Source organism: Bos indicus, chromosome 29 (genome assembly GCF_029378745.1).
Source record: "Bos indicus isolate NIAB-ARS_2022 breed Sahiwal x Tharparkar chromosome 29, NIAB-ARS_B.indTharparkar_mat_pri_1.0, whole genome shotgun sequence".
Lineage (NCBI taxonomy): Eukaryota > Metazoa > Chordata > Mammalia > Artiodactyla > Bovidae > Bos > Bos indicus.
This window is the reverse complement of record NC_091788.1, coordinates 41,284,800-41,312,512: the sequence shown is the minus strand read 5'-3', so window position 1 is coordinate 41,312,512 and position 27,713 is coordinate 41,284,800. Positions and strand designations below refer to the sequence as shown.

The 27,713-nt window shown below is 47.4% G+C and overlaps 1 protein-coding gene across 1 annotated transcript in view; it reads left to right on the top strand.

The window, feature by feature from the left end:
- AHNAK (AHNAK nucleoprotein) overlaps window positions 1-27,713 on the top strand; it is a 92,610-nt gene that overhangs the window by 49,610 nt on the left and 15,287 nt on the right. The window lies entirely within an intron of this gene.

The window sequence follows — 27,713 nt, the reverse complement described above, 5'->3', positions numbered from 1 at the left end:
GGTGTCCCTGGTGGCTCAGACGATAAAGAATCCACCTGCAATGTGGGACACCCAGGTTTGATCCTTGGGTTGGGAAGATACCCTGGAGAAGGAAAAGGCAACCCACTCCAGGATTCTTGCCTGGAGAATTTCGCGGACAGAGTAGCCCGGTGGGTTACAGTCCATGGGGTTGTGGAGTTGGCATGACTGAGTGACTAACACACAGGACAGTATCTGTTGAACTTGGAGTTCAGAGTGGGGCAGATACCCGAGACTTAGAACTTCAGGGTTAGAATATACTGGTGGAGATCTACTGGAGTCTAGGAAAAAGGCTTTTGGATCCTGTAAAGGAAATGCCTTCTCCAGAGGGAAGACGCCCACATGAAGGGCGAGATGAGAGGAAGAAGTAACCATGGGAAAAGGAAATCCTGCTTGCAGGGGGCTTAATTTGGGCTGCAGTCAGGTCTTGGGCTTGCTGTACTTGAGGTGGTTGCAAACACTTGAAAAATCAGATTTCCAGAAAATCGGGAATGCATTCAAAAGGAACAGCCTAGCTTCTCTTGAAATGGCAAGAAATCTTTGCCCAGTCTGCATCTCATGTTTCACCACCAGCTGGAGCAGATAAGTCACAGCCTATCCCTGGGAAACTGGGGTTTCCTGTCCCTTTGTCCCATGGACAGCCCCCCCACCTCCCTCCGCGAATTAGCCTTGCTTCCTGAGGCTAATCCCTCCAGGGGTTCCGTGCTTCCCCTTCCCTCACCTCTTTCAGTCACCCCTACTCTCCCTGGCACCCACCTCTATCCTGGCATCTCCCAATAAATGCGCACGCTCCCCTCCCCGCGTGAAGAAACCCTCCCTCAGCCCCTCCCCCCTTACTGTGGCATTGTCCCTGTAGCACCAAGCTGTTTGAAAAGGTCACCTACTTTTCCTATCACCTCTGCCCCTGCCATGGGGCTTCCTCCGTCTCCACCCAGAGCTGTTCTCGCTCATCCTTCATTCTGCCCAGGGTGGTCTCAGGGCACTTGGTGCTGTGCTTTCTCCCTGCTGGAAGCCCCCTCCTGCCTTGGCTTCGTGATTTCTGTCTCTTTTTTGTGAGCTCTTAGGGCTTCCCTGGTGGCTCAGTGGTAAAGAATCTTCCTGCAATGCAGGAAATGTGGATTTCATCCCTGGGTCAGGAAGATCCCCTGGAGGAGGAAACGGCAACCCACTCCAGTATTCTTGCCTGGGAAATCTCATGGTCAGAGGAGCCCGGCAGGCTACAGTCCATGGAGTCGCAAAGAGCTGGACATGACTTAGCGATTAAACAACAAAGTTCCCTGGCTAGGGATCGAACCCGGGTCCCAGCAGTGAAAGTCCTGAGTCTTAACCACTGGATGGCCAGGGAATTCTCTAGTGATTTTTCTTCTGCCTGCATGGTTAGGACCACTTCGTCCTCCTTTCCCAGGCCCCTTATGGCCTCCTCTTTTCCCATAACCTCACAAATGGCAGAATTTCTTGCCTGAGCTCTTCATTTTTCTTGCTGGGGACTCTCTGGACAACCTCTTGGGGCTGCTGATACTTAAACCTGCTTTCCAGCACTGGACCCAGCTCTGCCTCCCCTCAGAAAGAAAACTCAGACCCCCGTTGAGTTTTTTTTGCCTCTGATCAGCTCTGTAACCTTCTGCTTACCACAACAGTCACCCCTGCCACTCCTTAATATCCCCAACATCTTAAACTTTCATTATTTACTGCAATTGTCTCCTAATTGGTTTGCAGTCTTAAACCTTTCCTTCCAAAGAATGGAGTGGGCTTTAAGTAGAGGCCAGTCTAAAATAAAAATCAGATCATGTTTCTCCCCTCCTTAAAATTCTTCAGAGGCTCCTCTTGACTTTCAGGGTGAAATTCGTGTCCTTGACTTAGCACCCAAGGCTGCCATGACCTGCTTCCATCTCATCACCCCGCCTTGTACCTTTCATCCCAGCCATACCCAAGCGCTTGCTGGTACCCAGGTTCATGATGCTGGTCCCTGCTCCTATCTTCACAATGCTCCTCCACACTCCTTCTGCCCTCTGTTTATCTGGGCCTTCGAGTCACCACCCCAGACACCCCTGAGCCTCCGGGTCTGGGCTCTGTGCTCCTCCTGTGTGCTCTCCCGTAGTGCCAGGCACCCCTGTTGCAGCTCCAACAGTACTGGGCTTCTGCCAGACTTCACATCCCCTGAGGACCTAGGAAGGTCCCCAGGACAGCATGCCTGGCACGTCAGAGAGATGATGGCAGGAGCTTCTGGCTGGCTTCCCAGCACTCACGTGGCTCTGTACTCCTCTCTTGTTTTCTTGGGAGCAGCTTCTAGCCTCTTAGGGTTTGCATTTTCAGCACAGTATTTTTTTCTGGTATGATGTACCTTGACATTTATTAAGTGTCTCGAGATTTAAAGATGATGGAGACTTGACCCCTTTCCCTAAAGGATTTGTTATACACCAGATGCATCCATCACATGTATTCATTCAGTGAGTATTTATCAACAGCCAGCATGGAAAGAGGTAGAATTAATGCAGCCAGGCACAGGGATTCATGTAAAGTCTGCGGAGCTTAGAAGAACTTGCTGTGGTTTTTCATCTTCACAGGCTTTGCTTTAAATGACGGGAGAAAGATTACAGTTATCCTTGCCAGGCACTCCTCTATCAGCCAGGTCAGAGGCTTTTCCCTGGTCACAAATGTTTCCTTTGAAACCTGCTTGCATGGACTTTGAAGTCGGGGTTTTGTGTAAACATGACTTCATCAGAAACAAACCTTTCCTGCCCCTGCCATTGGCCTCCGGCTTTCTCTGCACCAGCTTCTCAAGAGAATTCTGCCGTGTTCCTTCATAGTTAAACACACAACAGAGCTCGGGGCTGGCTTTCTCACAGCAACGCTGCCGTCCGTTCTTGCCATAAAGTCTCTTTTTGTAAATAAACAGAAAATCAGTGTGTCTGATCTGAGAGCCATGGCTGGACTTGGAGATAAGGCTGTGGAGTTCACACCAGTGGGGCTTTTGGATGGAGACATCTGGCCCCATGGTGTTTTAAATGCTTAAGAGGGTTTTGGAAGATGAACTGCTGGAAAGTGCAATCTGTAAATGTCAGCTCCCAAAGTCGCCGTGCTGCATGTCACACTGTCTGGCATTGAGAGCTGGGTAGCCTAGTGGTTAAGAGCTCCACTCTGGAACTCTTGGGCTGCTTGGGTTTGACTCCTTTTTCTGATACTCTAATCTTCTAATGGGGGTGAGTTCTAGTTTCCCCATTTGTGAAACCAGGATGATTTGAGTATTTCCCTTGAGTGGTGGTTGTGAGGATTAAGCCAGTTAGTAGCTGTGCAGGGCTTAGACACAGTAAGTACTCGGTAATGTGAGCTTTTGTATAATTATGCCCTTGTATCAGCTTCTCAGGGGACATTAAGCACCATGACTTTCTCTGGGTCACCAAAGCTGTAACCACGTGTCCCCACCTCTGGCGGCCCACAGCATCTCTGAGCCCATTGTCAATCCTCTTTGCTCACTTTGTATCTCTGACCATCTAATTCCAGTCCTTTCTCTCTCTCTCTTTTTTTTTTCCATCTGCACCACAAGGTTCATAGGATCTTACTTCCCTGACCCAGAATGGAAACTGGCAGTGAGAGCCCTGAGCTCTAACCACTGAACCACCAGGAAATCCCCAGTCATACCTGTTCCGCATTGTTCTCTGTGCCTGGAATGGGCTACTATTGCGTCTCTTCCCCTCCCCCAGTGCTCTCCTTCTTCCTATTCTGAAGCCCTCTTGGTGGATTGGGTACAGGAGCCATAGGGAAACTCTAGGATGATTTGATTTTTTTTTAATTTATAGATCTCTAACGCCTTGCCAGTGGACTAACCTGTGAGATTGCCATCTGTTTTTTTTTAAATTATAAAACATGCATAAGATTTACTGTTTCAACCATCTTTAGGTGTACAGTTCAGTGGCATGAGCGCATTCACATTTGTTGTGCAACCATCTCTGCTGTCTGTCCCCAGAACATTTTCATCTTCCCAAACAGAAGCTCTGTACCGATTAAACAATAACTTCCCCTTTCTTCTCTCCAGTTCCTGGCAACCATGATTCTGTTTTCTGTCTCTATGGATTTAACTGCGTTAGGTTCCTCGTACCAATGGAATCATACAACATTTGTCCTTTGGCGGCTGGCTTACTCCACTTAAGCATAATATCTTTAAGATCTATCCATGTTGTAGCATGGGTCAGGATTTCCTTTCTTCTAAAGGCTGAATTGTATGTAAGGTCACATTTTATTTATCTGTTCATCTGTTAATGGACATTTGAGTTGTTTCCAGTTTTGTTTTGTTTTTTTGCCACTTCCCACAGCATGTGGGATCTTAGTTCCCTGACCAGGGACAGAACCTGCGCTTGCTGCTTTGGAAGCACGGAGTCTTAACCACTGGACTGCGGGGGAAGTCCCTGTTTCCACTTTTTGGCTGTTGTGAATAGCACTGCCATGAACACTGGTGTACAAGTATTAATATGTATAAGTCCCTACTTTCAGTTCTTTTGGGTGTTATACTCAGTGGTGAAATTGCAGGCTCATAATGGTCCATCTTTTATGCACAGTTGACTTTATAAATCAAGATAAGAGCTTGAACACCTGCAGGGAGAATTCTCTTGACCTCCCTTCTCCCCCACCCTCACCCCGCCCCAGGCCCTCTCATGGACTTTATCTCCATCAGTGTCAACTCTACACTCAGATTCTTCCAGCTAAAGCTCTGGTGTCATCCTGGACTTCTCGAATTCTTTTACATGTTTAGACAATGAGCAGTTCCCATTCGGTCCATCTTCTGTATCCAGAATTGAGTCACTTCTCTCCATCCCACCTTTGCTGCCTGGATCCAGGGCCTCACGGCTCTCATCTGGATCAGGAGAATGGTTTCCTGACTGTTCTCCCTATTTTGATCTTGGTCCCCCTGTGGTCTGTTTATGAGCACAATTGGTTCAACCTTTTAAAGTCATTATCAGGCTTCCCTGGTGGCTCAGTGGTAAGGAATCCACCTGCTTATGCAAGAGATGTGGGTTCGATCCCTGGGTCAGGAAGATCCCCTGGAGAAGGAAATGGGAACCCACTCCAGTATTCTTGCCTGGAAAATTCTTCATGGACAGAGGAGCTGGGCAGGCTACAGTGGCAAAAAGACAGACAGGATTGAGCGACTAACACTTTTAAGACATCAGTCAGGTAATGTTTCCTGTTGACCTTCCAGCCTCTCACTGTCCATCTCACTTGAGGCCAAATATAAGTGGTTGCAAAGGTCTGTAGGTCTCCACTGCTCTTCTGACCCTATTTCTCCTTCCCTCCTCAGCTCAAGTCATGAGTTTCCCCTCACTGTTCTGCCTCAGGGCTTTGGAGTTTTTGGAGAACTAACCTCAAATGTTCTTACCTTAACAAACCCTTCACCCTCCAAGGTCACTTCTGGAGAGCGCCCTGCTCTGAAACTTTAAGGTAACAAACTCTCACTGTCCTGATTCCAGGCATCACTCATGTCTTTTACCCACTCACTTAGCGCTTTCTGACATAGATTCACTCCCCAGTTTGTTCATTTCCTTCCTCCTCACTAGAATGTGTATATGTGTATATGTGTGCCCAGTCGTGTCTGACTCTTTTGCGACCCCATGAACTGTAGCCTGCCAGGCTCCTCTGTCCATGGGACTCTCCAGGCAAGAATACTGGAGTGGGTTGCCATTTCCTTCTCCAGGGGACCCAGGGATGGAACCCACGACTCCTGCATCGGCAGGCCGATTCTTTACCACTAGCGCCACCTGGGAAGCCCCCTTGTAAGCTTCATGGTGTCATGATGTCAGGGACTTTGGTTTCCTGTCATATTCTCAGTGCCTATAACAGTGCCAGGCACATACTAGGTGCTCAGTTTGTATCTGTTCCATGAATGGATGGATGGTGCTGTGAGGTCCCCAGTCGAATGGCCCATAGGTGTTCCTAGTCTCTGAGAGATATGCAGACACATCAAAGTCCCACTGCTATCAGGCTCCAGTCTCATCCGTGTGGTCCAGGGCAGCTTCAGAAGGAAGCAAACTGGGTGGATCACTTTTTGCAACTCTCTTTAGCCTTAGCAATTCTTATAAATGCCCCTGATCGCTGCAAAGATTTATCCTATAGCAAACAGCCCTTCAAAAACCTGTATGATATTCAGGTTCCCCAAACTGGACCCAAGGAGTCTTCGTGTTAGTCCCGCTCAGTCCTGTCTGACTCTTTGCCCTCCAGGCTCCTCTGTCCATGGAATTTTCCAGGCAAGAATACTGGAATGGCTTGTCATTTTCTTCCCCAGGGGATCTTCTTGACCCAGGGATTGACCAGGTCTCCTGCGTTGCAGGCACATTCTTTACTGTCTGAGCTACTGCCGCCTATACAAATCAGCTATTGTTTTTACAACAACCTAAGGGGGAAAAATGGAAACAAAGTCTTGGTCTTTTAACTACTGAATTACAGCTAAGGATGTCGTGTTAGTAGTGCCAGGGTGGTGTGTTTCCGTTTGTGTGTGAGGTATGCTGGGTACCCAGGGAGCCCCTGAAGTGATGGTCTTTAACTCTCAGTTGTTTAAACTGGGGTCACTGGTTCGTGGATGTCTTCTTGCAAATCGATGATAATTTCTTCCCCTGTAAGTGTGTCTGAATGAGACATATTCAGACTGCACAGCTAATAACCGTGAGCTACAGTGCAGACTGAAATACAATACAGGAGAGAAATCTCCCAGGTTCCAGGCCACAATTTCACATGGGTCTGAGTCAGCCTGGGGCAACGGGGTATGAAGCAGAGAAAAGAACATGGTCTCAGAGTCAGGAGACTGGAGTTGCAATCAATCTTGGCTTCTGAACTAACCGTTTGAACCTGGGTTTGTTGGCCCACCCCTTTCTGGGTTTCATTCTTCCTTGATAAAATGAACCAGAGAATCTCTAAGTTCTCTTCCAAGGCATATCCTCTTTTGTGAGGTATGTTGGGCAGAAATGCTCATTTGGACACCAGGAAGTGTACACTGTTGGCACCAAGCCCTGAGTACTGGCCATGAGGATAATAGTGACATTTACTGAGGTGTCCATTCAAGGCTCATCTTCTCTGAGTGGCCTTTGCTGGGACTGTACCTAGAAATCACACCTCCATTTCTATCCTGTTTACCCTGGTTGATTTTTCTTCATATTCGTCTCCTGCACTTTTGAGGAAATCTGATCTTTATTAAAGGTATTTCTTATTACCTATCTTCTACTTCTATAAGTAAACTCTATAAAGAGGGTTTTTTTTGTTGTTGTTTTCTCTCAAGACTGTGCCCCAGTGCCTTGGAACAGTATCTGTCTCTTAGTGGGTACCTAATCAACATTTTCTGAATGATTTGGGCACCTCCTTTGCTTTGGGTACTGTGCAAAGTGCTTTATATTTTAATCAATAAGTGCATGAAGTAAGTATTATTATTCGCCTTGTGTATTGCCTGAGAAAATTGAGGCATCGCAAAAATCAGATAACTTGCCTGTAAGTATCAGAGCTGAAACTTGAACCCAGGTAATTGTACACCTTGCTGGATTCATCCTTGGCCTTGGCACCTCTCAGCCAAGAGGGCTGTAGTGCCAAGTGCATCAGGTTGTACTGTGTCTCTGTTTTTTTTCCGCATTCTTTTCTGCAGCTCCGTGTATGGGGATGGAGAAATTAACCTCTCATTTATTGAAAAGACTATCCTTTCCCCATTGTATATTCTTGGCTCCCTTGTTGTAAGTTAATGAACTATAAAAGGATGGTTTTGTTTCTGGGCTCTCTATTCTGTTTCATTGATCTATGCGTCTGTTTTGACTATTACAGCTTTGTAATATAGTTTAAAATCAGGACGTGGGATGCCTCTACCTTTGTTCTTCTTTCTCAGGATGGCTTTGGCTATTTGGAGACTTTGGGGATTTTTTTTTTTTTTTTCATCTGTGAAAAATGCGTTTGGAATTTTGGTAGGGATTGGATTGAATCTGAGGAGTGCTTTGGGTAATAGTGACAGAAATCAAACTCTCAGAGTCGTCCTTGACTATCTTTGCCTACCTGACTGTGCAGAGAACTCACTGTGCGGAATTATACAACTGAGTGGTTTGTTGGCTCTCCTCTGGTTCCAGCAACCTCCTTGTTTTAAAGCTGAAGAAATAGAGACCTGAAACAGCTGAGTGCCTCTTAACTCCCATGTTATCTTGATCTATGGAATGACTGATTCATGAACTTTCAGCAGTCTGGGTGGTAAACCAGAAGTCCCTTGGCAGTCACGTGGGAGCCTGCACAGTGTTGGGGGCCTACCCCATCCTGATACTATCACCATCTGCTGGCCCCTTGGGCCCTGGACCTTTGAGATCTTCCATTACTTGAGGTGCAGTTCAGTTTCCGGGAGTAGATGCTGGCTGAGGGCCCTGCCTCTGGTCAGGCCACTCCGAAGACAGTGCTTCTTGATGTGAAAACCACATCTGTCAAAATATCATCTTCTTGGTGTTCAGACACACCAGTAGGATGGGTTTCAGGAGCATTCTGTGGGCATTTTTGTGTCTTCCTGCTCCTGACAATTTGTCCCCAACTTTTCCTTTCTAGGTCTCTTAGGGGTTAAATGCTACCAGGAAGAAGTGGGGCAGTTTCTCCCCCCTTATGCTGCAAGTTAAGAATGAGGAATATTTTATGTTCATGAATAGGCTATTGCCTATTGGTGTTCTGATCACAGATAAAATGTCCTTGTTCCTGTTTGTTACACATGGAATCACAGCGAACAGTACAAGACTGACTCTAATTAAATACTTGAGTGATGTGGTCTCTACAATACCAGGTGTAGAAATTCAGGGAAAAGAGTATTGGAAAGGATGGGATGATCAGGTAATAATACAAATGAAATAAGAACCAATGCCTATCAAGTGCTTTCTATGTGTCAGGCACAGTAAAAAGCTTTATGTGTCTTAACTCACTTAATCCTCATAATAACCTTGCAAACTCCATACATCCCCATTTTGCAGTGGAGGAAACTGAGGCCAAGAAAGATGAAGTAATTTGTTTAAAGTCATCTGGAACTGGAAGGGCAAAGCCAGGGTTTGAATGCAGACAGCCTGAGTCCAGGGTCTTTTCTCTTAAATTCTGCACCTGACGGCTGTGATGAAAGTTTTGTGAAGAAGATCAGACTTGAACTGGACCTTGAAGAAGGAGAGGGCCAACAGTGTGGGAACAAATCTGAGAGATGGAGTGGGCATGGCAGATCCCAACCAGAGAGAAGGGACTGGCCTCATTTGGCAGAATGCACATGTTGGAAAATAGTGGGGGAGATGATGGGACTGTAGGGTGGGGACATATTATAAAAGGTCTTAGCATCGAGGCAGAGCGTTTAGACTTGATCTGGGAGGACCTTGTCTTTGAAGAGTGTTGAAGGGTGACTTGGTAGAAGCAGATGTTTTGGGAGGCTTTTGGGTGGCGGTGGTAGGTCAGAGGGTAGGAGGTGTGCAGGCAGTAACGAGGCGCTGGAGGGTTGAGCCTGGAATGCTGGTCTCCACTGAGCCAGCTCGGGAGGGAAGATGGATGTGGAGTGGGGAGTATGAGGGACAGCCTGGCAGAGCTCTCACCACCTGTGATCTCCATGATACAGCTACCTGCAGGTCAAGCTGGGGCTCCACACCCCAAAGTTGCACACACCCGGCCTGGAGTGGAGGGGCTGTCCCACCACCAATGAGTGTCTGAGCCACCCTGCATCTGCCTGCCCTGCTCCACCCTCAGAGTGCAAAAGGGCTTGCTTTCTCTCTGCCCTTCAAGTCCACACACCTTCTTCCTGTGGCCACCCCAACCCAGGACCCCATGGAGAGGGAATTCTGGGAATTCCACGTATAGGGTTGGCCAAAAAGTTCATTCAGGTTTTCCATTACATCTTACAGAAGCACGCAAACAAACGTTTTGGCCAACCCAATACCTAGTGGATTTCCTTCATTCTTCTCTTTTCCGCCTGAGCAATTTGATTGGAAAGGCTTTCACAGATGCAGCGTAAACTCTCTTAACAAATCAGTTGTAGCCAAACATCATAGCTGAGGATCTCTTGCCATCCCTGCAAGTTCTTAATACATCTCACCTCATCTCTGAACCTCCCAAAGTTTCTCTCTGTCCCTTGCACAGGGCATGTGATTTTCTACAGCTGCATCTTCTGTACTAGTTTGCTTGGGCCTCTAGGGCAAAGCACTGTCAACCAGATAGCTGAACATCAGGCATTTGTTTTTGCACAGTTTGGAGACTAGAAGTCCAAGATAGAAATGTGGCAGGGAAGGTTTCTTGAGACCCCTCTTCTTGGCTTATAAATCATGGTCTTCTGTCTCCTCATGGTTGTTTCACTTGTAACTGTGTCTTTATTTCCTCTTGTTATAAGGACACTGGTTGTATTGTGTTAGGGGTCACCTTAATGACCTTATTTTAACTTAATTACATCCTTAAAGTAGTCATGTATGGATGTGAGAATTGGACCATAAAGAAGGCTGAGTGCCGAAAAATTGATGCTTTCAAACTGTGGTGCTGGAGAAGACTCTTGAGAGTCCCTTGGACATCAAGGAGATCAAACCAGTCCATCCTAAAGGAAATCAACCCTGAATGTTCATTGGAAGGGCTGATGCTGAAGCTGAAACCCCAATACTTTGGCCACCTGATATGAAGAGCCAACTCTCTGGAAAAGACCCTGATGCTGGGAAAAATTAAGGGCAGGAGGAGAAGGGGGTGACAGAGGATGAGATGGTTGGATGGCATCACAGACTCCATGGACATGAGTTTGAGCAAACTCTGGGAGATAGTGAAGGACAGGGAAGCCTGGCAGTGCTGCAGTCCATGGGGTTGTAAAGAGCCAGACATGACTTATCAACTGAACAACAACTTCTTTAAAGACCATCTTCAGGGAATTTCCAGGCTGTCCAGTGGTGAAGACTTTGCACTTTCACTGCAGGGGGCCCAGGTTCAATCCCTGGTCGGGGAACTAAGAGCCTGAAAGACGTGGCGAGGCCAAAACAAAGCACCCACTTCAAATACAGTCACATTCTGAGGTACTGGAGGTACTTCTACATATGGATTTGCAGGGCAGGAGACACAATTCAGCCCGTAACACTTTCCTGCTCATCGAAGTTACCTCGGAGTGAAAGGTCACCCAGCAACTACCCAGGCTGTGCAGTTTTTGTGTCTGGTTCCTCAAGGCAGGCAGCCTCTGGGCTTTCCTGTGAAGGTCCAGGGTGTTTCACTGATGTGCAGTTTCCTAGGCTGGGTTGTCCTCCTCCAGGCGAGGAGCATTCCTCCATGCACACATTCCAACTTGGTCAGATCAGAAAGCATCAAATCCAGGAGGGATTTTTTTTTAACTGAGTGCAGAATTCCTAGCATATCAGAGAGCTCAGGAAGGAAGGCCCTGCTTGAGGACAGAGGTCAAAACGTCGGAGTTCAGAGCCTCTGAGAAAGGGTTAGGCCTAATCCTGTTTGCCTGATTAGCCTCTGAATGAATGCAATGATTTAATGCAGGGGTCCCCAGCCTCCGGAATCTAATGCCTGATGATCTGAGGTGGAGCTGATGTAGTAATAATAGAAATAAAGTGCACAATACATGTAATGCACTTGAATCATCCCGAAACCATCTTCCACTCCCACCCGTCCATGGAAAAATTGTCTTGCACAAAACCAGTCCCTGACGCCAAAAGGGTTGGAGATGCTGATTTAATGTAACCCTTGAGCTTTATTTTCTTCCACTCTTAGAGCATCAGTCACTAGGGGATCTGGAAAGGAGCAAAGAGACAAGATTGGCAAAGGAGAGGATTCAGTGGCTTTCAGGGCTCAGGACAGCTGGCCAGAGGGTCCAGCCTGCTTCCATAGCACGTGTGAGTCTGGACAGAGGCCTCCCTGCCTAGCACGAAGTGGGGGTCTGGGCAAGACTTTTCAAGGCCTGCCTACTCCCCTCCTGCTGGAAATGCTAACCTTCTACAGATCCAGCAAAATCAAGCCACAAGGACACCCAGCATCTTCTCTCTCTCTTCTCTGGATCCCAGCTCCCAGGCACCTGCCAAATTGCCATCGCTTTTTATCAAAGTGAAAAGCACTTCACTGAAGTGAAATATTTGAGCTAGGAATACTCTAAAAAGCCATTTTGGAAAACTTTCAAGAACGGTTTCACAGGCAAAACAAAGAAAGGGACAAGACTGCATGCAAAGCTGGATCACCTGCTTGGAGAGTCTGTTCTAGAAAGACGACTTGGATTTTACACAGAAAGGAGGGAGGGGGTGGGAGGGTTGGGTTGGAGGGCTGAGGCCTGGCACTCGTCCAGGGTGACTCCTCGGCACGTGACAGGCCCTTGGGGAGACATCTTAATAAAGGGGTCACAAGCCACCTGGCAGACTTCCAACCCTCCTGGTACCCAAGACAAAAATGCTGGCCTGGCGAGACTGTTTAGGTAATTTCCTAGCACATTTACCACTTCACAGACCCTGAACTACGCAAGTAAATGGATCTTTTTTTTTTTTTTTTAAGTATTAAAAATGTCCAACTATCTTATTACCGTAAGAGCTGAAGTAGGCATAATTTGTAATCTTAACTGTCGACATTAGAGAAACGTTTTTATCCCCAAAGGCCTGGGAGGTATTATTTGAAAGTGATTTTTGTACTGGCGTAAACTTTCTTCTTTTCTAAACATAGCTAAGGGTGGTCAATTTGGGAAAAGTAAAAGAGGAAAAAAAAAAAGAAAAGAGACGTTTTTCTACTGGTGTTCGCCTGAGGTCTAGAAAGTGGTAGAAAGGACGTGAGTGAGACCTGAACCAAGTGCCCTGGGTCTGGGAGGGGTGGGGGAGACTGGTGGCCAGAGGGGTCCAGTTTTGGTGTGAGAAGGCCTGAGATGGGAGCAACCCCACCCCTCCCAGGCCCCGGGCTCTTGCTGAGAGGAATGGAATGTATGTGTGCTGACCAGACCTGCCTGACTGAGTCTGTGGGAGGCACAGGCCACTGAGGGGCTGAACGCTTTGTGCTCTTAAGATAACACTGTCTCCTTGGAGGGGGATTCCCTTGAGCACAAGAAAGAGATTCCAAGCTGGTTCCCAGCAGGGGCTGCTGATTGGGGTGGTGGTAGAGGGGGCTTTTGGGATCCAGAAGCTTCTGAGTAAAACAATCTGCATGCCAGGCTTCCTTCTATATGCCAGGCTCCCGCCTGCATCAGTATACCCTTCCCAGTCCCCACCACCTGGCTTCTGCTCCTTCCCAAACACACCAGCGGCCTCTGGGCCTTTGCACATGCTACTCCTTTGGCCAGGAGTGCCCTGGCCACCCCCTAAGTCAATTAGCCCTCAGGATCTGGTGCAACCCTCACCCTTTCAGGAAAGCCTGGACCCTGGCCTGGGTCCCCGTCCCCTTTTACATGCTCAGAGGTCTTCCTGCCCCTCCTGCCTCTAACTTGTCCTCTCCTTCTCCCGGCCTGTGAAGGAAACTGCGGAGGATCACTGGCAGGGCTGAAGGGGTCCAGTTTTGCTGTGAGGAGGTCTTGGGGGCCAGCCCCACCCCTCCCGGCCCCTGGACTCTTGCTGAGAGGAATGGAATGTGTGTGCTGACAGATCGCCAGGCCCAGGCCTCTAAGAGGTCAGGAACCTCCTCATTGGTTGCCAGGTGTGGCTTCTGGCAAGTAAGTCTTCAGAGGCCTGAGAGTGGGGGAAGGAGACTCCTACTTTGTGCACCAGCTGGGACTGCAGGGGTGCTGCGGGCAGGCCCCTGCTCAGCCTGGTACCCAGGCTGCTCAGTAAGCGCTGTGGTGTGTGCTCCGTTGCTCAGTTGTGTCTGACTCTTTGCGACCTCCTGGACTATAGCCCTCCAGGGTCCTCTGTTCACAGGATTATCCTTGCAAGAATACTGGAGTGGGTTGCCATTTCCTCTTCCTTGGGAATCTTTCCCACCCAGAGATTGAACCCGCATCTCCAGGATCTTCTTTATTGGCAGGCGAATTGTTTACCTCTGAGCCATCTGGGAAGCCCTAAATGCTTGTGGACCAACTGTCAAATTTGCTTTTGCTGGGCAGCTCCCACACACCCAGCACTTTATATTCCTCATCTCGTGTAACCTGCACAAGAACAGGTGAGGAAAGTCTCATGTCCATTTCCAGACAAGGGAGTTTGGGCTGAGTACGTTCTGTGACTTGACTGAGGTCACACAGCTAAGTTGTTCGATCACCAAGTCGTGTCTGACTCTTCTTGACCCCATGGACTGCAGCATGCCAGGCTTCCCTGTCCTCACCATCTCCTGAGTTTGCCCAAGTTCATATCAGTTGAGTTGGTGATGCCATCCAACCATCTCATCCTCTGTCACCCCCTTCTCCTCCTGCCCTTAATCTTTCCCAGCATCAGGGTCTTTCCCAATGAGTTGGCTCTTCACATCAGGTGGCCAAAGTATTGGAGCTTCAGCTTCAGCATCAGTCCTTCCAATGAATATTCAGGGTTGACATTCTTAAAGATTGACTGGTTTGATCTCCTTGCTGTCCAAGGGACTCTCAAGAGTCTTCTCCAGCCCCACAGTTTGAAAGCATCAATTCTTTGTTGCTCTGCCTTCTTTACTGTCCAGTTCTCACATCCATACATGACTCCTGGGAACACAACTAACAGGCCATAACAATTCCCCGCTTTCACACTGAGGGGGCATAAGAACCAGTGGGAGCTGCTTAAAAACCTGAGTTTCTTCACACTTCCCCCAAAATTCTGATTTTGTCATAGGATTTTTTTTTATCGTGACAAAATATACAAAATGGAAAACTGACCATTTAAACCATTTTTAAGTGTATAGTTGAGTGCCATTAAATACATTCACTATGTTCTGGAACTTTTACCACCAACCATCTCCAGAACTTTTTTCATCTTCCTAAACCGAAACTCTGTCCCCATTAAACAACCGTGCCCCATTTCCCCTCCCCCAGACCCTGGCAACCACCACTCTACTTTCTGTCTCTGAATTTGACTACTCTAAGGACCTCTATTTGGAAGTTCTTGGTTCACGTAATGCTGAAGCCTAGCAAGCAGGATTTTGAGCATATATATGGGAGATGAGTGCGATTATCCAGTGATTTGAGCATTCTTTAGTACTGCCCTTCTTGGGAATTGAGAGGAAGACTGACTTTTTCCAGTCCTGTGGCCACTGCTGGGTTTTCCAAATTTGCTGACAGATTGAGTGCAGCTCTTTGATAGCATCATCTTTTAGGATTTTGAATAGCTCTGCTGAAATTCCATCACCGCCACTAGCTTTATTGACAGCAGTGCTTCCTAAGGCCAATCAATCTTAAAGGAAATCAACCCTGAATACCCACTGAAAGGAGTGATGCTGACGTTGAAGGTCCAGTACTTTGGTCACCTGATGCAAACAACCGACTCACTGAAAAAGACCCTCATGCTGGGAAAGATTGAAGGCAGAAGGAGAAGAGGGCGACAGAGGATGAGATGGTTGGATGGCATCACCAATGCAATGGACGTGGGCTTGGGCAAACTCTAGGAGACGGTGGGGAACAGGGAGGCTTGGTGTGCTGCAGTCCATGGGGTTGTGAAGAGTCGGACACGACTTGGTGACGGAACACCAAACAACAGGGACCTCTATAAGCAGGATCACGTAGCGTGTGTCCTTTTGTGTCTGGCTTATTTCACTGTCACAGTATTTTAAACAAGGGCCCCTGGCAATCCTCCTGTAGAGGTCTGGACCTTGCTGAGGAATTCTGGCAGAGGCTGGGAGGAGGGTGAGGGAAGCACGGTCCTGCAGAGGCTTTGCTGGCTGAGTTACACGGATGGGAGGGCTGGGGTGAGTCAGGGAGTGTGCGCTGAAAGGTAGGAAGGGGGAGGTGACCCTGTGGTGACAGAGGGACCCTGGGGTGGGCAGTGGCTGGCTTCTGGCAGGTATTGTTCAGGGTAGGGTGTTGACCCATGCCTAAAAGCTCAGGCAGGAGGACGGGAGGGACAGTCGTGTGGACTGGTCAGTTCAGGGAGGGCCCATGAGCCCTGGCTCACAGTCCGGGGTGAGGAATCTGCAAGGGAAGGCCAAAGGAGGGCAGGGGTTCTAGGTTTGGAGGACTATGTGGGGTCCACAGCGGTGAGACAAATCAGAGGTGCCTGGTGGGCGAGAGCCCCCTGGGCCAAGTGGAGGGTCCCACAGAAGCAAGTGTCAGACCCGCCCCAGGTCTAGAGGCCTGCCCCAGGTCTAGAGGCCTGTGGTGTAGATGGCATGGGAAGGGGGAGCAGGCGCGCCAGAGGGCAGGGTCGGAAGAGCAGGCGGGTGGGCTCAGGAGGACTTGACACGGAGCCAACCCTGTGCCCGCACAGGAGACTGCGCACCCTCCCTCTTGAAGAGGCAGACCCCTGACCCCAGGGAGCGGTCCAGGGCCCGCGGGGCGTGGGTGTGGCAAGAAGGGCACCCGTCCCCGCTCCAAGGAGCACGGCCCGATGGGCCTCTCCCGCTATCTCATCTCTCTTTATTCACGCTCTTCTTTCATTTCTGAGCTCCCCTTTTCCTCTTAGCTTCTTTCTCCTAACTGCTGTGGAGGATGGGGGAGGCACCGGAGGCACGCATCTCCCTCTCCCGCCCCCTCACCGCTGACCTGGCCCCCGTCTGCCTGGCCTCCTATTGGTTGCCTGTCCCGGGGCGGGTCTCCATCCATCTCTAGACCTCACTTTCCCGGTTTATAGCGTTTATCGTTATAGTACCAACCCCATAGGCCTGTCGAAAGGCTTAAATGAGAGAATTCCTGTAAAGGGTTTAGAACAGTGCTTGTCATAGATGGCTGTTGTCTAGTTGGAAGTCGTACCCGACTCTTTGCAACCCATGGACTGGCTCCTCCATCCATGGGATTTCCCAGGAAAGAATACTTGAGTGGATTTCCATTTCCTTCTCCAGAGATCTTCCGGACCCAGGGATCGAACCCTTCATCTCTTGGGTCTCTTGCATTGGCAGGGAGATTCTTTACCACTGAGCCACTAGAAAGCCCATAGATAAAGTGGCCATTATATCTATTTATAAAGGATATAAAAATATCCATTATTGTAGGGGCTTCCCTGGTGGCTCAGACAGTAAAGAGTCTGCCTGCAGTGCAGGAGACCTGGGTTCGATCCCTGGGTGGGGAAGATCCCTTGGAGGAGGGTATGGCAACCCACTCCAGTATTCTTGCCTGGAAAATCCCATGGATGGAGGAGCCTGGTGGGCTACAGTCCATGGGGTCACAAGGAGTCAGACACGACTGAGTGACTTCACTTTCAAATATCCATTATAACTCAGAGGTTTGTGGTGTGGGGGTGTGACTAGCCGCAACTGTTTTTGTTTTGTTTTCATAGTAAGGCAAATACAGACTGGGAGAAGAGGTGGAAGACTTGTATTAATAGCTGCAGGTTGAACTCATAGCGTGTGTAGTGAGAGTGGTAACGGTGGGTGGTCCCTATGCCAGTTTGAGCCCCTGCCAGTCTTCTGTTGTGTTTCAGCCTCTCTTTCTCTCAGCTGTGTGAGAATATAGCAAGTAAGAGGTCGTTTTGCAAACCAGGAAGAGGGTTCTCGCCAGAACGCCACCATGCTGGCACTCTGATCTCAGACTTTCAGCTTCCACAGCTGTAAGATACAGTCCTGTCGTTTAAGCCACCACTATGCTATATAGTATATGGTTCATTAGCAGCCCGAACCTACTAAGACACTTGGGATGCACAGACCCAACTCCCAGAACCAAGAATTATCCAGCACGAAATGTTTGCAGTGTCCGTTTGAAACTCTGCTCAAGGGTAGCTTAAACTCTGCTGCAGCCAGAAAGCTCTCCTCCAAGGACTGCCTGCCTCCCCATGGCTCCAGATACTGACCCCTTTATCCTCATCCTTGTGGCTGCAGGAGGCTGAAGTTCTAGCCCAACTTCTCCTGTATTGGTGCAAATAAATCAGAGGTTCTTTAACTTGCAACAGTAGACCACAGGTGGAGCAGGCATCTGGGGTGTGGCAGGGAAGGTTACTCTGAGGGCTTGCAACAGACCCATTATCTCGTATTATCTATGTATTCAATTGAAATTCACCAGCTGGGTTAGTAAGGGGTTACTGCAGACAATTTGATTCTTTAGAAGGTGCGCCACTCCCCCATCCTCCTCCCGGAAAGCACAGAGATGAGAGAGAAAGATTTGCAGGAGATGATGATCTGCGGCAAACGGTCTTCACAAAGTTATTGACCTTGCCCGCCTTCGATGACCAGTGGTTGGACCCTTTACTTAGCATTCAAGCCTCAGTCTGTGGCTGTGTGATGAAGCAATTGGACGATTAGACGAGTTTTAATCTTCTCAGCTTTTGTGGTTTTGGTGGTTAGGAACCAGAGCCCTAGTTACACGAGTATTTTCTCAACTCTATGAGGTTTTTCCACGTAATTTTTGGTTTATGATCCAGCGTTCATACATAGATGAACTGTGCTTTCTGCTTTCCCTGCCTTGTCTACATTGTAAATCTGAACAGTTTCACATGTCACCTTTTCTGTCCCTGACACCTCTCCCCCTCGTGGAAAGACCCGGCCCTTTGTCTGCACCCACACAGCCCCTTAAGTACTCTTCAACCATAGCTCTCGTTAAAGTCTGGTTATGTCAGTATAATCCCAATATAATTAATGTAACTCGTATAATTCCCCCCAGTGGAAGAAGGTTCTGGAGGGGAGGAAGGACATGTTTTCTCATCCTTGAGCCTTCAAACCTGGGGCTGTGTCAGATTGCAGGAAGTGTTTGCTGAGCTGAACTTCAAAAGACTAGGCCATGTGCCATGATCTGATGGGTGAAAATGGCAAACCTGGGCCGCTCGATATATAGATGGAAGAAGGAAAGAAAGACACTGCTGTAAGTTCTAGCACGGTAGTTGGAAACTGCCTGAGAGCATGTCCACATTTCTTTTTCAAGCCAGCTACAGCTGCTGGCATGCTTTCCTCAGTGTCAAAAGGACTGAGTGTTTCAAGATACATTTTTGGGATGCTGGGCGAGTCATGTGGAGAATAGAAACATCGAGACTTTAAGGTGTTTATAGGATATGCTTTCTGCTGAGATCACTGCAAATATTTGAATTGTAGAATATGTCTTTTCTTTTATATTTATTTATATTATTATATGATTTATTATATATTACGATTATATTTTATTTATTTTTTACCATGTGGCATGTGGGAACTTAGTTCCCCAATTAGGGATCTGACCCATGCTCCCTACAGTGGAAATGCAGAGTTTTAACCCCTGAATCACCAGGGAAGTCCTTGCATTTTCTTTTTTTTTTTTAAATGCAATTACATTACTTTGAAGGCTATCCTTAAAGTGTTATGAACTAAGCTTCCATGAAGGACCTAGGCTTTGCATAACCATCAAGTAAACCAGGTCTTTTAGAGGAAAACCTTGGGGACTGTAATGTGTATACAAATAATCATAATTAACAAGCAGGTTGTTTGTAAATAGTTTGTTATCCTACGTAGTTTAAGTGCTTCCTCATCTTAGATATACTATCAGTTTGCTTAATAACCTCTGTCTAAATAATCACAGATTCTCAATCAGGGACATTTTTGAACTGATAAGGTTTTACTAAATTCATTAATCTAACCAGTATTTATTGAAAGTCCATTATGTTCCGGACCCTAGGAATAGCAATAAGCAAGATCAAGTCCTTGTCTTCTTGGAATATTCTAGTGAGGCAAGGCATAATGAGCATTGCAAAAGTCAAAATAGCTAATATTCTGTATCATTAACTTGCTGCAACGTTGAGGCACTGTTGTGTTGTCCTGGAATAGCTGAAGGAGGATACATCATTAGGAGCACATTTCTGGTCTGTAGGACTTTGAGATAAAAACAGAATGACACCTTGACCCTCACCTTGGATTTATTCCGTTAGGGCTGTTTACACTTACAGGATGGGAGGGCTTCTTTGGTAGCTCAAAGAATCTGCAGGAGACCCAGGTTTGATCCCTGAGTCGGGACGATCCCCTGGAGAAAGAAATGGCAACCCACTCCAGTGTTCTTATCTGGAAAATCACATAGACAGGAGCCTGGTGAACTACAGTCCATGGGGTCACAAAGAGTTGGATGCGACTGAGCATGCACACACTCTTACGGTGCAAACCCATTACAGCCACATCATCCTTTGCTTCACCTGCAGAAACATTTCAGAGGCTTTTTTATACCCAACACTTCTTTGCAATGAACAATGACGGTGACTTGCATGAGCAACAATTTAACACTGATAGGAGTAAAAAGTCGCTGTCAGGCTTGACTTCACTGATCTTTGTATCAAAGGAGTTCAGCTGGAGTGCCTGTTTTTACTTATTCTGCCCATTCTCTTGGCAGATTTTAGATACCAGATATTTTCAGAGTAAGTGATTCAAGAAGTAGCAAAATATATGGATTTGGAGTTAGAGGGCCTGGATTCACGTTATCCACCTGCAGTTTATTGGTCAGGTGACCTTATAAAAACTCCTCTAACCTGGAGTTCTTAGTTCCTTCATAAAAATGTGGCTAAAACTGCCCCTGCTGGTTACTTTGAGGGTGTAAGGACTTCATGAAAAATTTTAAATGAAAATGTCCTGGGTTGAATGATTGTGGGCTGTTGCTATGGTTGTTTGCAACACAGTTCCATGACTTTTTTCAATGGTTTTCAGTTCTGTAGCTTTAATAAATAGAGACAGAGAAACCTGCTGGCCCACTGGACATGGCAGCTGAGTTTTCAATAACTGTCAGTCCTAAGGAGGGATGAGGAGCAGGACTAGAGACTAGAGATGAAATGAGAGGGGTGGGAAGAGATGGCGGGCATGAGGAACAGGGGTGTGGCCCGGTAGAGGGGCTGTGGTTATAGAGGGAAAGTTTTTTATTATTTTAATTGATTTGCAGTGTTGTGCCAATCTCTACTGTATAGCAAAGGGACTCAGTTATATACATAAAACTATAATTTAAAAAATATTCTTTCCTACTATGGTTTATCATGGGATGTTGAATATATAATTTCCTGTGGTATACAGTAGAAACTTGTTGTTTATCTATCCTATATATAATAGTTTAAATCAGCTAATCCCACACTCCCAGTCCTTCTCTTCTCCACCCCTTCCCCCTTGGCAACCACAAGTCTGTTCTGTTTCTAGTTTATAGAAAGATTCATTTGTGCCATATTTTAGATTCCACATGTAAGTGGAATATGATATCATAAGATATCATATGGTATTTGTCTTTCTCTTTCTAATTTATTATTAGGTTGGTGCAACCTAGCATTAATACTTCACTTAGTGTGATAATCTCAAGTTGCATCCATGTTGCTGCAAATGACATTATTTTGTTTTTTTTGATGGCTAAGTATATATGCACCACATCTTTATCCCTTCATCGGTCAATGGACATTTAGGTTGTTCCCATGTCTTGGTTATTGAGAATAATGCTGCTACAAACATAGGGGTACGTGTATCTTTTTGAAATATAGTTTTGTTTGGGTATATTTGCAGGACTGGGATTGCTGAATCATATATTAGTTCTAGTTTTAGTTTTTTGAGGAAACTCACACTGTTTCCATACTGACTGCACCAACTTAACATTCCCACCAGCCGAGTGAGAGGGTTAGAGAGGGAAAGTTCTTCATGAGTAGTTTCAGGCACTCTTAAGCTCTAGGGTGCTGCCTAGAAATGGGGTTGGTGACATGAGGTCCTGGGCACTCTGTTTTAGAACACAGGAGGCCAAGAGGCCATTTTAGAAAGACTTCTATTTAAAAGTTGAAATGTCTGTCCCTTAAAGGTTTCATCTTCAGCCATTCAGGAAATTCTACTCCATAAAGTGACTCATTCATTCCCCAAGGGTTCCGAAAGCCAAGGTTTTATTGGGCCAACCACAGAGACATCCATTTCCAGAAGATTGTTCCCATTTGGTCATAGACTTGGAGGGAATATTTTTGAATTCTCAGTTACAAAGAACTCAAAATACTCTTTTGAGATCAGTTCGAAAATCCTCAGATATTGTCCTTCCTTTACTATTGAGTATGAAAAGTGGAAATGCCTTATGATCTCCAGATTAAATCATCTTAATGTGCTTTAAAAGGCAAGTTAGAGTCCATTCTTACAGCAATACAGACACCCCCCGTCTCCAGGATGTCCATGACCACCTTCCTTCCAGTTAATGGGGGATCCTTTGATTTTTTTTTTTTGTCTTTGATCCCAGCCTCGACCTTAAAATTCCACCATCCTTCTGCTTCTGCTTCTGGCTAAGCCCAGAGCTCAGGGCTTAGCCTCCTGCTCTTCTCTATCCACTAAAGAAAGATTTCTTTTCTCTTGAATCATTTTTTTCCTTTTTCTTTTTTTTTTTTATTGAAGGATAGTTGATTTACAACATTGTATTAGTTTCAGGTACACAGCAAAGTGACTTGGTTACACATAGATGCATGTATATATCTATATTCTTTTTTAAAATTTTCTTTCCATTAGTTTATTATAAGATAATAAATATAGTTGACTGGGCTATACAGTCAATTTTTAAGGATATGAACAAAAAGCCAGCATTTTACTAATTATCTCATACAACTCAAAACGGGTGAAAGGGAAAAGTAGACATCACCCCAGGTGTGCCCCGTCCAAGGTAATCCCCACTTGGCCGAGTACACACTGTCTCTGGGAGGTTCTCCCAGGCTGAAGGCTTAGGGACAGAATCTCTGGATCCAGATCTCCAGCTCCAGCTCCTGGTGGTCCAGCCCACCTTTCTGTTGAACACTGTCACAAGAGTCCCTCATTTCAGATACAGCGAGTCTTAACATCCATTGGCAGAATCCACTTCTTTAGCCACTGTGGACAGATGACTTGCAAGGTAGTTTTCCTGTACATAACCATGGAAACTACACTGGACCTCTGTGTACCTCAGTTTCCTCATCCGCAACATGGGTTAGAATACCATGAACCCTCACATACTCTTTTGCTTTCATCAGTCTATGTGTCCAGCCTCCTCCTCAATTAGTATTTCTAGCTCCCCCTCTTGCATGGGTCATTATTTTTTTGCCCAGTTGGAGAACTTATGGAGCAGTGTGGAGACCAGGAGGACAGAGGTCACTTTGGGGCTGTTAGCTGTGTGACTTGCCAATCACATGGCCCTCGGGACCATAGTTTTCTCCTCTGAGAAATAGGGGACCAGGGCTGTCTGGTCTCCAGGAGACTTTCTGGTTCTGACACCATGTGAGTCTCATGACCCTCTCCTGCCCAGGGTGACCCCTCTGATCCCAAGGGAACAGTCAGCTCAGGGCAGGCATTTGCTGCTTTCAGCACAGGGTGGCAACAGTAGGTTTTGGGGAGGGGACAGCCTAGGGAAGATGGACCCTTTTCCAGAGCCCCCGAGTCAGTTCCTCTTGGTCTGACTTCCTTTTGTCCTTTGAAGTGTTGTGAAATCCCATCACATCATCAATGCCCACATTCAACTCTGAGTACCTCTCAACACCATTCCAACTTCAAGTATGAGCAATTTGGAGATAATCCCTCACTTGTGAGCTTGGGCACTCCTGCTTTTTGTCCTTGTATGTTTTGTTTTGGGTTTGTTTTTTTTTTTAATCTTTTATTTATTTATTTAGGTTGGTGCCACACAGCACTTGGATCTTAGTTCCCTGACCAGGGACTGAACCCATGCCCCATGCAGTGGAAGGGCAGAGTCTTTATTTTTATTTTGACATTTTCCTTTTGATGTGGACCATTTTTACAGTCTTTACTGAATTTATTACAGTTTGTATGCTTTTTTTGGCCTCAAGACATGTGGGGTCTTAGTTCCTGGACTAGGGATCGAACCTGCACCTCTTGCATTGGAGGGTGAAATCTTAACTGGACCACCAGGAAAGTCCCTCGTGTGGAGTTTTGAGAGGAGCTAGGATAACCAACCATCCTGGCTTGTCCCGGACTCTTCCGGCTTTAGCCCTGGGAGTCCCCCGTCCCAGGAAACCCCTTAGTCCACACCTGGTTGGTTGGTTCCCAGCCTGATGGTCCCCATCAGGGCCTGGCCTACTTCCTCAGTGGGATGGGCCGCAGTTACATAAAGGAACCAGCAAGACAGTGAACCTCAGAATCAGGGGAGTGCTGGATACACACAGATTTCTGCGCCCCACCCTGGAGGGTCTGAGTCAGTAGATCTGGAGTGGGGGCCGGGAATTCGATGTCATCAGGCCCCCAGGTGGGTCTGGTGCAGGTACCACACCTGGAGAGACGCATGCTAGGCTTGGGGCAACGAAAGGAGGCAGAGCTGGCTCCTGCCTGCACGGAACTTATGACACAGACAGGAGGAACCAGGAAGGGGACCCTTTGCCTCTGATAGGCAGGGGAGAGAAATCAGAGCTGTAAAGTGAGTAACACAAGTACCAGCCAATTTTTTCCCTCCACCCACCTCCGAAGTCATTCCGTGCTTAACAAAGCTTGGCTTTGTTCATTCTGAGGGCTGACTTTACATTTTTTTGCAAGGGGCCAGCAGGGAGGATAGGTGAGGGGGCTGAGGGGAACCATTGCTAAGGCCCATTGCAGCTCTGACTTTCCAGCCCCTGGGAACGTGAGGATGTAGCTCCGTCCTCATTCTTAGTGGGCAGCTGTCACTGCTGTTGCTTACGAGCTCAGCCTTATTCTAAGGTGAAGTGATGCTCTAGGGTCTTCAAGGGCCCTCAGTGATAAGGATGATGGAGGAGGACCTGGAGACTGAGTGGCCAGTAAGGAGCTCACATACTCCCTGGGCTTGGGGATGCTCCCTCGTTCCCTACCGCCAAAGGATCAAGTGACAAAGGCAGCTCCTTCTTCACATCTCTTGTTGTTATTTCAATTTTTTTTTTAAAGTTTTAATTGAAGGGTAAGTGCTTTATAGTATTGTGTTAGTTTCTGCCAAACAGCGACATGAATCAGCCACAGGTACACCCATGTCCCCTCCCTCTTGAACATCACTCCCACGTCCCTCCCCATCCCACCCCTCTCCAGAGCCCCCGTCTGAGTTCCCTGAGTCATACAGCAAATTCCCATTGGCTGTCTATTTTGCATATGGTAATGAATGTTTCCGTGTTACTCTCTCCATATATCCCACCCTCTCCTTCCTCCCTGCCCCACTCCCCGTGTCCATAAGTCTGTTCTCCACGTCTGTGTCTCCATTGTTGCCCTGCAAATAGGTTCATTGGTACCATCTTTCTAGATTTCATGATGGTTTGGTTTTTGATAGCTTCTTTGTTTGTGATCATTCTGAGGGTGCCGGCGGGCGGTGGAAGATGGCATTCCTTCCAAACCCTTTGGTAGCCTCAGAGTTAACTTGAAGCTTCCGACTGTGCCTGTGGCAGTGTGTTTAGACACAATCCTCTTGCTGAGATGTGTTCTGGGATCAGAGTGCCTACATCCAGACCTAGAATTCAAACTACACCTCCCACTTCCAGGCTCCTCCAGTCCCCACTCCTTTGGGTGAGCTGAAACCTCCTGTGGACACCAGGCTGTAACCTTCATGGAAGGCAGTGGTGCAATGCCAAGTTCAAGTCCTGTGTTCACATCCTGGTTCTGCTATAGACTAGCCAGGTCTTCAAGAGAAAAACATGGCAGGCACTGTGATGGCTCTAACGAGGCTCTAATGAAAGGGGACTGTTCTGACAATTCCTTCCTACCTTCCCCAGTTCAGTTCAGTTCAGGCACTCAGTCGTGTCTGACTCTTTGTGACCCCATGGACTGTAGCCCGCCTGGCTCCTCTGTCCATCACCAACTCCCAGAGCTTGCTCAAACTCATGTCCATTGAGTCGGTGACGCCATCTAACCATCTCATCCTCTGTGTCCCCTTCTCCTCCTGCCTTCACTCTTTCCCAGCTTCAGGGTCTTTTCCAATGACTCCCCCAGATAATAGCAGCTAATAAGAAACTATAGGAATCAACAGACCCCCAAACCATGGACTCATGGAATCATAGCCCCCTCTGCAGGCAGTGCAGAGGAACAGGCAGCGTAGTGGGTAGGACCTCTGGCTCCTGAGAGAGGCTGCCTGCATCCAGTCCCAGCTCCTTCTCCCCTGCTGCCACTTACAAGCTGTTCTCTAGCCTCAGTTTCCCCCTGGCTAAAAATGGGGACAATAAAGCAGTGTTCATGGCAGTGCTGTTGTACAGATAAGATGGGATTATAAATGTGAAATACTGGGCATGCAGGCAGGGCTTAATAGATACTATCTGTTATTGTTGTTACTCTCATCGAAGTGGGGTGTGTGATCTGCCCGTGCCTGCTCAGTCGTGTCTGACTCTTTGTGACCCTATGGACTGTAGCCCGCCAGGCTCCTCAGTCCATGGGATTCTCCAGGCAAGAATACTGGAGTGGGTAGCCATTTCCTTCTCCAGGGGATCTTCCTGAGCCAGGGATCAAACTTGGGTCTTCTGCATTGCAGGCAGATTCTTTACCATCTGAGCCACCAGCAGTCCATCTGCAGGCTCCTTAAGAATATATGAATTGCAGGACTTCCCTGGCAGTCCAGTGGTAAAGACTCCATGCTCCCACTGCAGTGGGCATGGGTTTGATCCCTAGTTGGGAAACTAAGGTTCCCCATGCTATCCAACCTATAAGATTAACACATATTTTTTTGAGACTAAAGGCTTCTGCCATGAAAATAAAAGATGCTTGCTCCTTCGAAGAAAAGCTATGACAAACCTAGACAGCATATTAAAATGTGGAGACATTACTTTTCCAACAAAGGTCTGTATAGTCAAAGCTATGGTTTTTCCAGTAGTCCCATGTATGGATGTGAGAGTTGGACCATAAAGAAGGCAGAGCGCTGAAGGACTGATGCTTTCAAACTGTGATGTTGGAGAAGACTCTTGAGAGTCCTTTGGACTGCAAGGAGATCCAACCAGTCAATCCCAAAGGAAATAAGCCCTGGAAATTCATTGGAAGGACTAATGCTGAAGCTGAAGCTCCAATACTTTGGCCACCTGATGTAAAGAGCCAACTCATTGGAAAAGACTCTGACACTGGGGAAGATTGAGGGCAGGAGGAGAAGGGGACGACAGAGGATGAGATGGTTGGATGGCACCACCGACTCAATAGACACGAGTTTGAGCAAGCTCCGGGAGATGGTGATGGACAGGGAAGCCTGGCGTGCTGCAGTGCATAGGGTAGCAAAGAGTTGGACATGACTGAGTGACTGAACAACAACAAAAGGCTTCTGGTCTTCTAGAAAGGCTTGTTAATGAGGAAACCTTCCAGGCGATCACTAGCAGCTCTTCTGCCAGGTTTCTGGCTGAGCAAGAACCTGGGGTGGACGTGAGGTGCGTTTCTGGAGGTGAAAGCTGGGCTGTGGGGGGTGGGGTGGGGTGGTGTGGGAGCGACATTGGGTTGGGGGACAGCCTTTCTCTGCCCATACATTGTTTCCTGGGCTTGTGTTCCCTCAAGACCTTCAGTTGTTGGTTTCCTTTAGTTTAGAAATCTTGCTCCCAGGATGGTTCTGAAGTTTTGTTGGAGGAGAATTAAGTTGAGAGCTATTCTTGGCACGTGGAGGTGATGGCACTGACCGCAGCTGGGAGGGCTGGCCCAAGATGCTGGCTCCTCCTGGAATCTTGAACTGAGCTCCTCACCAAATCCTTTTTAAAAAGGTGATGAGCTCTTGATATTTACGTCTGTCCGCACTCCTGAGTAACTGATGCTATGCTAGGTGCCTGGGATGCAAGTATGAGAGAGACGTCCCAGACTGTGGGTCCAATAAGCTGAAAACTGGGGATCTCTCTTTTGACAACTTCCCGCCTCCTCCCTGGTGGAAAGGGCAAGGAGGGTGC